Source organism: Oncorhynchus tshawytscha, unplaced genomic scaffold (genome assembly GCF_018296145.1).
Source record: "Oncorhynchus tshawytscha isolate Ot180627B unplaced genomic scaffold, Otsh_v2.0 Un_contig_12434_pilon_pilon, whole genome shotgun sequence".
NCBI classification, from domain to species: domain Eukaryota; kingdom Metazoa; phylum Chordata; class Actinopteri; order Salmoniformes; family Salmonidae; genus Oncorhynchus; species Oncorhynchus tshawytscha.
This window is the reverse complement of record NW_024608693.1, coordinates 10,001-20,000: the sequence shown is the minus strand read 5'-3', so window position 1 is coordinate 20,000 and position 10,000 is coordinate 10,001.

Below are 10,000 nucleotides of genomic sequence, written 5' to 3'. Positions count from 1 at the left end.
ATGACTTTAGGGTACAGCTATCCATGATGACTTTAGGGTACATCTATCCATGATGACTTTATGGTACAGCTATCCATGATGACTTTATGGTACAGCTATCCATGATGACTTTAGGGTACAGCTATCCATGATGACTTTATGGTACAGCTATCCATGATGACTTTATGGTACAGCTATCCATGATGACTTTAGGGTACAGCTATCCATGATGACTTTAGGGTACAGCTATCCATGATGACTTTAGGGTACAGCTATCCATGATGACTTTATGGTACATCTATCCATGATGACTTTATGGTACAGCTATCCATGATGACTTTAGGGTACAGCTATCCATGATGACTTTAGGGTACAGCTATCCATGATGACTTTAGGGTACAGCTATCCATGATGACTTTAGGGTACAGCTATCCATGATGACTTTATGGTACAGCTATCCATGATGACTTTAGGGTACAGCTATCCATGATGACTTTAGGGTACAGCTATCCATGATGACTTTAGGGTACAGCTATCCATGATGACTTTAGGGTACATCTATCCATGATGACTTTAGGGTACAGCTATCCATGATGACTTTAGGGTACAGCTATCCATGATGACTTTAGGGTACAGCTATCCATGATGACTTTATGGTACATCTATCCATGATGACTTTAGGGTACAGCTATCCATGATGACTTTAGGGTACAGCTATCCATGATGACTTTAGGGTACAGCTATCCATGATGACTTTAGGGTACAGATATCCATGATGACTTTAGGGTACAGCTATCCATGATGACTTTAGGGTACAGCTATCCCTGATGGTCTGTGTGACTCTGTATTGATGGTCACTCGCTCATCTCTGACTTCAGTCTCTCCCTCTCTCTCTCCTCCCTCGCTCTCCCCCTACACCCGTCCCCTCTTTCTCGCATTTCTCTCTGCGCCACTGCCCAGGCGTTGGCAGCCGTTCAGACGTAGCCAGTGAGCGGTAGTGGCGGTTAGCGGAGAGCTCTAATCAGAGGTTAGTGGGAGATAACAGCGCCAATATGCTCTGTATGAGGGAGGCAGATTGCAGGCCTAGACTCTCCATAGCTTCTCTCTGTGTTGTCGTAGCTAAGCTACAGTTGATATGTCTGTTTTTACCAAAACATATATCCTTGAAAAACACCAACTGTGTCAGTAATAGCAGTAAAACCACTTTTGTTTTAGGGAATATACATGAGAAGTTGTAAACTATACTATAAAGATACTATACAACATTACTGTCTGTACTCTAACATTGTAGTAGATTGTATACTGTACCATCAGTGGAATTTTTGGTTTTATAAACTGGGTGGTTCGAGCCCTGAATGCTGATTGGCTGACAGCTGTGGTATATCAGACCGTATACCACAGGTATGACAAAACGTTTATTTTTACTGTTCTAATTACGTTGGTAACCAGTTTATAATAGCAATAAGGAACCTTGGGGGTTTGTTGTATATGGCCAACATACCATAACTAAGGGCTGTATCCAGGCATAAGAACAGCCCTTAGCCGTGGTATATTGGCTATATACCACACCCCCTCAGGCCTTATGGCTTAATTAACGTATATTGTCATCATAGGGTCTTGTGAAACAACAGTTCAGGCTGAGAGCTGTGAGAGTCTTCAGCCTGCTCACGTCGCACAACCACTCCCAGATCTATTAGAAGTCTGGCAGCGTCTAGAGAGCTGAATCTATCCAAACGGATATCCTCCCTCAGACAGTTAAACATCAAACATCTATTTCAACTTGAATAAACAGTGGTGTTATTAAATGCTGGTGGAGACACGTTTAGAGAGAGCCCCATGAATGGATTAGATTGGTGGCTGAATGGAACTAATCTTCACTCTTGTTTCCTGAAGCCTTTGATAATGTGACTCAATTAGAAGAATGAGGAGGATTTGCCAGCCTTTCCAACAAGATTATGACCCTTTCATGTCCCTAGTAAACACACAGACAAATATAGCTTGAATGCTAGCCTACTATTCATAACAGAAAGTCAATCACAATGTAGTATGATTCTCTACTCCACAGTACTCTACAGTATTCTAATCTACATTGTTCTACAGTACTCTACTCTTCAGTACTCTACAGTACTGTATGTGACAGTACTCTACTCTACAGTACTCTACTCTACAGTACTATACAGTACTCTACTCTAGTGTTGGGGGTTAAGGTGAGGGGTGAGGGGGATGAGGAGGGTTGAGGGGTAAGGTGAGGTGAGTGGGGTGAGGAGGTTTGGGGGGTGAGGTGCGGATGTAGCAGGCTGTGGTGACAGACTTTAGGTCTAATGCATATTTAATGCGGGGAGGAACAGAAAAGGTCAAGTGGAGAGGGAAATGAAACCTATTAACTTTCCAGAGGCTGGCTGAGACACGGTGCTCCATCAGCAACGGCACAAGCACACTTCAATATGCACTCTACATCTGAGGGAGGTTAGAGGTTGAACAGTCCTCCATCTTTCTATTTGACTGTTGACTGTTCACCATCACATACTGATGGGTTGACTACCTAAATTACACCTAATGCAAATGTGTGGGGAAAACCAGGGCACCGTTACAGATTCCTCCCTGATGCTTATGCATGTGTCTCTGAGTGGCTGAACCCCGTACATTAGCCCAGCAATCACTGTACATATAAGGTATAAAAATGCATTGGATAATATCATACTGTGCTATGAGAATTAGCGCCGGAACGTCATCTCGGTGAGCCCAGGAGCCACAACACAAGGCAGAATACTACTACTCTCCAAATGAGGCATTTCTACCCAGACTCTTCCCCCTGACTAGGGCCTCTCTAACCCCATTTCCCCTGACTAGGGCCCCTTCCCCCTGACTAGGGCCTCTCTAACCCCCTTCCCCCTGACTAGGGCCCCTTCCCCCTGACTAGGGTCTCTCTAACCACCTTCCCCCAGACTAGGGCCCCTTCCCCCTGACTAGGGCCTCTGTAACCCCCTTCCCCCTGACTAGGGCCTCTCAACCCCTTCCCCCTGACTAGGGCCTCTCTAACCCCTTCCCCCTGACTAGGGCCTCTCTAACCCCTTCCCCTGACTAGGGCCCTTCCCCCTGACTAGGGCCCCTTCCCCCTGACTAACCCCCTTCCCCTGACTAGGGCCCCTTCCCCCCCCTGACTAGGCCCTCTCTAACCCCCTTCCCCCTGACTAGGGCCTCTCTAACCCCTTCCCCCCCTGACTAGGGCCTCTCTAACCCCCTGACTAGCCCCTTCCCCCTTCCCCTAGGGCCCCTCTAACCCCCTTCCCCCTGACTAGGGCCCTTCCCCTGACTAGGGCCTCTCTAACCCCTTCCCCCTGACTAGGGCCCCTTCCCCCTAACTAGGGCCTCTCTAACCCCTTCCCCCTGACTAGGGGCTCTCTAACCCCTTCCCCCTGACTAGGGCCTCTCTAACCCCCTAGCCCCTGACTAGGGCCTCTCTAACCCCTTCCCCCTGACTAGGGCCTCTCCAACCCCCTTCCTCCTGACTAGGGCCTCTCTAACCCCTTCCCCCTGACTAGGACCTCTCTAACCCCTAGTCCCTTCCCCCTGACTAGGGCCTCTCTAACCCCCTTCCCCTTCCCCTGACTAGGGCCTCTCCAACCCCTTTCCCCCTGACTAGGGCCTCTCTAACCCCTTCCCCCTGACTAGGACCTCTCTAACCCCTTCCCCCTGACTAGTCCCCCTCCCCTTCCCCTGACTAGGGCCTCTCTAACCCCTAGCCCCTTCCCCCTGACTAGGGCCTCTCTAACCCCTTCCCCCTGACTAGGGCCTCCCTAACCCCCTAGCCCTTCCCCCTGACTAGGGCCTCTCTAACCCCCTTCCCCCTGACTAGGGCCTCTCTAACCCCCCCCTAGCCCCTTCCCCCTGACTAGGGCCTCTCTAACCCCCTTTCCCCTGACTAGGGCCTCTCTAACCCCCTAGCCCCTTCCCCTCTGGCATCATTAAGACCGATAGAGAGCAGGAGTCCCAGTCCCAGGGTGGTGGGGACATTAAGTGGCTGTAACCCCATAACCCCCCGGTGTAGAGGCAGATCCCTGTGACTGAGCTGCTGGCTCAGGGCCAAGACCCCCGCACTGTGCCCCTACAGCCCCACCAAGTGGAAAATGTGTGTGTGTGTGTGTGTGTGTGTGTGTGTGTGTGTGTGTGTGTGTGTGTGTGTGTGTGTGTGTGTGTGTGTGTGTGTGTGTATATATATATATATATATGGAACATTTGTGTGTGTGTGTGTGTGTGTGTGTGTGTGTGTGTGTGTGTGTGTATATATATATATATATATATATATATATATATATATATATATATATATATATATATACACATATATATATATAAAATGTGCCCCAGTGAACTACTCCTGGTGATGAACTGTCTGAGTCAAAGCAGTGTGATGTCAGACAGCGTGTCATCAGCATGACCAGCCAACAGCCACCAGCCTCCCTGCAGCCACCATCCATTCACACCCCAGACAGACACACACGCGTCTACATCAACCTGCAGACATACACACATGCACACACACACTTACGAACACACACACACACACGCTGGAGAGGTAGCGATCTCCCATCCACGTCGATCTGGCCCCTGGTAAACACACACTGCAGCTGCCTCTCCCCACTGCCGGCCCATCTCCTTTCAGACTCGCAAAGCAATTTCAGCAACTGTCAAAAACCCTGGCAACAAGTTCCTTCATCTGAGGCCCCTTCTGGGTCTGTCTGCCGGGGCGGCGTAAGTCGTTTTATCTGACATACCATGGCCCGGCTAGATCCCATCAGGCCCGGCGTTTATTAAACAGGTTTATCTGTCTTGCTGTGTGACCCTGTCATCAGAACATACTGTGTATAACACCTTTACTCTTTTAATTCCATCTTCCTGCTGCTCTTCCTGTCTGTTGGTGATGTGTGGTGATCAGGGGGAGGGCGGGGATATGGACCCTGGTTTAAGGGTGAAGGGGTTAATAGAGGTAGCTCTGTGGGAGGAGAGGAGACAGGTTCACCTCGGGGTTACCATGAGCCTATAGCTCCTCCCACCAGTCTTCAGTGATATACAGCCTAACCTTTCTGAGATATGATGTCAGATGAACACCTCTGCTAAACACACCACTGCTTCACTGCCCAAGCTGACTCTTATCAGCTCGCAGGGCGACGCGGTCTTGATCTGGCTACAACCTTGGAGGGACGACAGTGACTGAGAAGATTCAGTCATTTTCTTTGACCTGGGGTGCCCTGACTACAGCTGGCCTGGTTTCACATCTGTTTGTGCCGTCTTGCCAACTCCTATTGTCACACATACTGTAGGGGTTGGCAAGACAGCACAAGCAGATCAGAAACCAGGCTAGACTAGAGTGGCTACAGGTACCAAAACAACCCTTTGTCACTAATAATTCCACAGTAGACTGGGTCAGTGTAACGAGACAAAGCAGAGATGAACATCAAAGATAAGGAGGAATGAGTCCAAGCGGCTCCGATATCAATATCGCATCTATCCTGTTACCGCGGCGACAACAAAACCCCGGCGATCAAACGCCCAACAATCAAAAGGCCTTCTTCAAAAGAACACACAAGCCTATCCTCATTACATACCGTATGTATCACTTCTCAAAAAGGAAGCCTCCACCTCCTTAGGGTTATACAAGAGGACACTGGAGAGAAGGGTGAATGGACTTCCTATTGGCAAGGGCAAACTATGCTTTGCTCTATCAGGGAGTACATCGTTGTAAGTTCAGTGTATAGCCCCCAACAGTGATACATGATAATATTGATCCTAACAAGTCAAAATCAACAACACATATTTATGGCTTTATGGGGTAGATGATACCGCAACTGAAGGGAGTAGATGTTACCACAGCTGAAGGGAGTAGATGTTACCACAGCTGAAGGGAGTAGATGTTACCACAGCTGAAGGGAGTAGATGTTACCGCAACTGAAGGGAGTAGATGTTACCACAGCTGAAGGGAGTAGATGATACCGCAACTGAAGGGAGTAGATGTTACCACAGCTGAAGGGAGTAGATGATACCGCAACTGAAGGGAGTAGATGTTACCACAGCTGAAGGGAGTAGATGATACCACAGCTAAAGGGAGTAGATGATACCACAGCTGAAGGGAGTAGATGATACCACAGCTGAAGGGAGTAGATGTTACCACAGCTGAAGGGAGTAGGTGTTACCACAGCTGAAGGGAGTAGATGTTACCACAGCCGAAGGGAGTAGATGTTACCACAGCTGAAGGGAGTAGATGATACCCCAGCTGAAGGGAGTAGATGATACCACAGCTGAAGGGAGTAGATGATACCACAGCTGAAGGGAGTAGATGATACCACAGCTGAAGGGAGTAGATGTTACCACAGCTGAAGGGAGTAGATGTTACCAAAGCTGACAGGGGTAGATGATACCACAGCTGAAGGGAGTAGATGTTACCACAGCTGAAGGGAGTAGATGATACCACAGCTGACATGGGTAGATGATACCACAGCTGACATGGGTAGATGATACCACAGCTGAAGGGGGTAGATGATACCACAGCTGACATGGGTAGATGATACCACAGCTGACATGGGTAGATGATACCACAACTGAAGGGGGTAGATGATACCACAGCTGAAGGGGGTAGATGATACCACAGCTGAAGGGAGTAGATGATACCACAGCTGAAGGGAGTAGATGATACCACAGCTGAAGGGGGTAGATGATACCACAGCTGAAGGGGGTAGATGATACCACAACTGAAGGGAGTAGATGATACCACAGCTGAAGGGGGTAGATGATACCACAGCTGACAGGGGTAGATGATACCACAGCTGAAGGGGTAGATGTTACCACAGCTGAAGGGAGTAGATGATACCACAGCTGACAGGGGTAGATGATACCACAGCTGAAGGGGGTAGATGTTACCACAGCTGAAGGGAGTAGATGATACCACAGCTGACAGGGGTAGATGATACCACAGCTGAAGGGGGTAGATGATACCACAGCTGAAGGGGGTAGATGATACCACAGCTGAAGGGGGTAGATGATACCACAGCTGACAGGGGTAGATGATACCACAGCTGAAGGGGGTAGATGATACCACAGCTGACAGGGGTAGATGATACCACAGCTGAAGGGGGTAGATGTTACCACAGCTGAAGGGAGTAGATGATACCACAGCTGACAGGGGTAGATGATACCACAGCTGACATGGGTAGATGATACCACAGCTGAAGGGGTAGATGATACCACAGCTGAAGGGGGTAGATGTTACCACAGCTGAAGGGAGTAGATGATACCACAGCTGACAGGGGTAGATGATACCACAGCTGAAGGGGGTAGATGATACCACAGCTGAAGGGGGTAGATGATACCACAGCTGAAGGGGGTAGATGATACCACAGCTGAAGGGGGTAGATGTTACCACAGCTGAAGGGAGTAGATGATACCACAGCTGACAGGGGTAGATGATACCACAGCTGAAGGGGGTAGATGATACCACAGCTGAAGGGGGTAGATGATACCACAGCTGAAGGGGGTAGATGATACCACAGCTGACAGGGGTAGATGATACCACAGCTGAAGGGGGTAGATGATACCACAGCTGAAGGGGGTAGATGATACCACAGCTGACAGGGGTAGATGATACCACAGCTGAAGGGGGTAGATGTTACCACAGCTGAAGGGAGTAGATGATACCACAGCTGACAGGGGTAGATGATACCACAGCTGAAGGGAGTAGATGATACCACAGCTGAAGGGGGTAGATGATACCACAGCTGAAGGGGGTAGATGTTACCACAGCTGAAGGGGGTAGATGATACCACAGCTGAAGGGGGTAGATGATACCACAGCTGAAGGGAGTAGATGATACCACAGCTGACAGGGGTAGATGATACCACAGCTGACATGGGTAGATGATACCACAGCTGAAGGGAGTAGATGATACCACAGCTGAAGGGGGTAGATGATACCACAGCTGACAGGGGTAGATGATACCACAGCTGAAGGGGGTAGATGTTACCACAGCTGAAGGGGGTAGATGTTACCACAGCTGAAGGGGGTAGATGATACCACAGCTGACAGGGGTAGATGATACCACAGCTGACAGGGGAAGATGATACCACAGCTGAAGGGGGTAGATGTTACCACAGCTGAAGGGGGTAGATGATACCACAGCTGACAGGGGAAGATGATACCACAGCTGACAGGGGAAGATGATACCACAGCTGAAGGGGGTAGATGTTACCACAGCTGAAGGGAGTAGATGATACCACAGCTGACAGGGGTAGATGATCCACAGCTGAAGGGGGTAGATGTTACCACAGCTGAAGGGAGTAGATGATACCACAGCTGACAGGGGTAGATGATACCACAGCTGAAGGGAGTAGATGATACCACAGCTGAAGGGGGTAGATGATACCACAGCTGAAGGGGGTAGATGTTACCACAGCTGAAGGGAGTAGATGATACCACAGCTGACAGGGGTAGATGATACCACAGCTGACATGGGTAGATGATACCACAACTGAAGGGAGTAGATGATACCACAGCTGAAGGGGGTAGATGTTACCACAGCTGAAGGGAGTAGATGATACCACAGCTGACAGGGGTAGATGATACCACAGCTGACATGGGTAGATGATACCACAGCTGAAGGGAGTAGATGATACCACAGCTGAAGGGGGTAGATGATACCACAGCTGACAGGGGTAGATGATACCACAGCTGACAGGGGAAGATGATACCACAGCTGAAGGGGGTAGATGTTACCACAGCTGAAGGTAGATGATACCACAGCTGACGGGGAAGATGATACCACAGCTGACAGGGGAAGATGATACCACAGCTGAAGGGGGTAGATGATACCACAGCTGACAGGGGAAGATGATACCACAGCTGACAGGGGTAGATGATACCACAGCTGAAGGGAGTAGATGATACCACAGCTGACAGGGGTAGATGATACCACAGCTGAAGGGGGTAGATGTTACCACAGCTGAAGGGAGTAGATGATACCACAGCTGACAGGGGTAGATGATACCACAGCTGTAAGGACACAGAGGGAAGATTTTATAATTCATTTTTAAGTGAGAGAAGCTCAGTGAAGAAAAAGTCAGTCTGCATGATATACATAAAACAAGCTGTTTATTGCTTTTTCATGTTTCTAAGGTATTCACAGGGAGGTTACACAAGGCATGGCAAACATAATAGCATCTCCTCCATTTGATTTACCTAGTACTGTATGTTTTCTACATTACTCCCCTCTATTTGGTTTACCTAATATTGTATGTGTCCTACATTACCCCTCTCCATTTGGTTTACCTAATACTGTATGTTTCCTACATTACCCCTCTCCATTTGGTTTAACTAATACTGTATGTTTCCTACATTACTCCCCTATATTTTATTTACCTAATACTGTATGTTTCCTACATTACCCCTCTCCATTTGGTTTACCTAATACTGTATGTTTCCTACATTACCCCTCTCCATTTGATTTACCTAATACTGTATGTTTTCTACATTACCCCTCTCCATTTGATTTACCTAATACTGTATGTTTCCTACATTACCCCTCTCCATTTGGTTTACCTAATACTGTATGTTTCCTACATTACCCCTCTCCATTTGGTTGACCTAATACTGTATGTTTCCTACATTACCCCTCTCCATTTGGTTTACCTAATACTGTATGTTTCCTACATTACCCCTCTCCATTTGATTTACCTAATACTGTATGTTTCCTACATTACCCCTCTCCATTTGATTTACCTAATACTGTATGTTTCCTACATTACCCCTCTCCATTTGGTTTACCTAATACTGTATGTGTCCTACATTACTCCCCTATATTTGATTTACCTAATACTGTATGTTTCCTACATTACTCCCCTATATTTGATTGACCTAATACTGTATGTTTCCTACATTACTCCCCTATATTTGATTTACCTAATACTGTATGTTTCCTACATTACCCCTCTCCATTTGATTTACCTAATACTGTATGTGTCCTACATTACTCCCC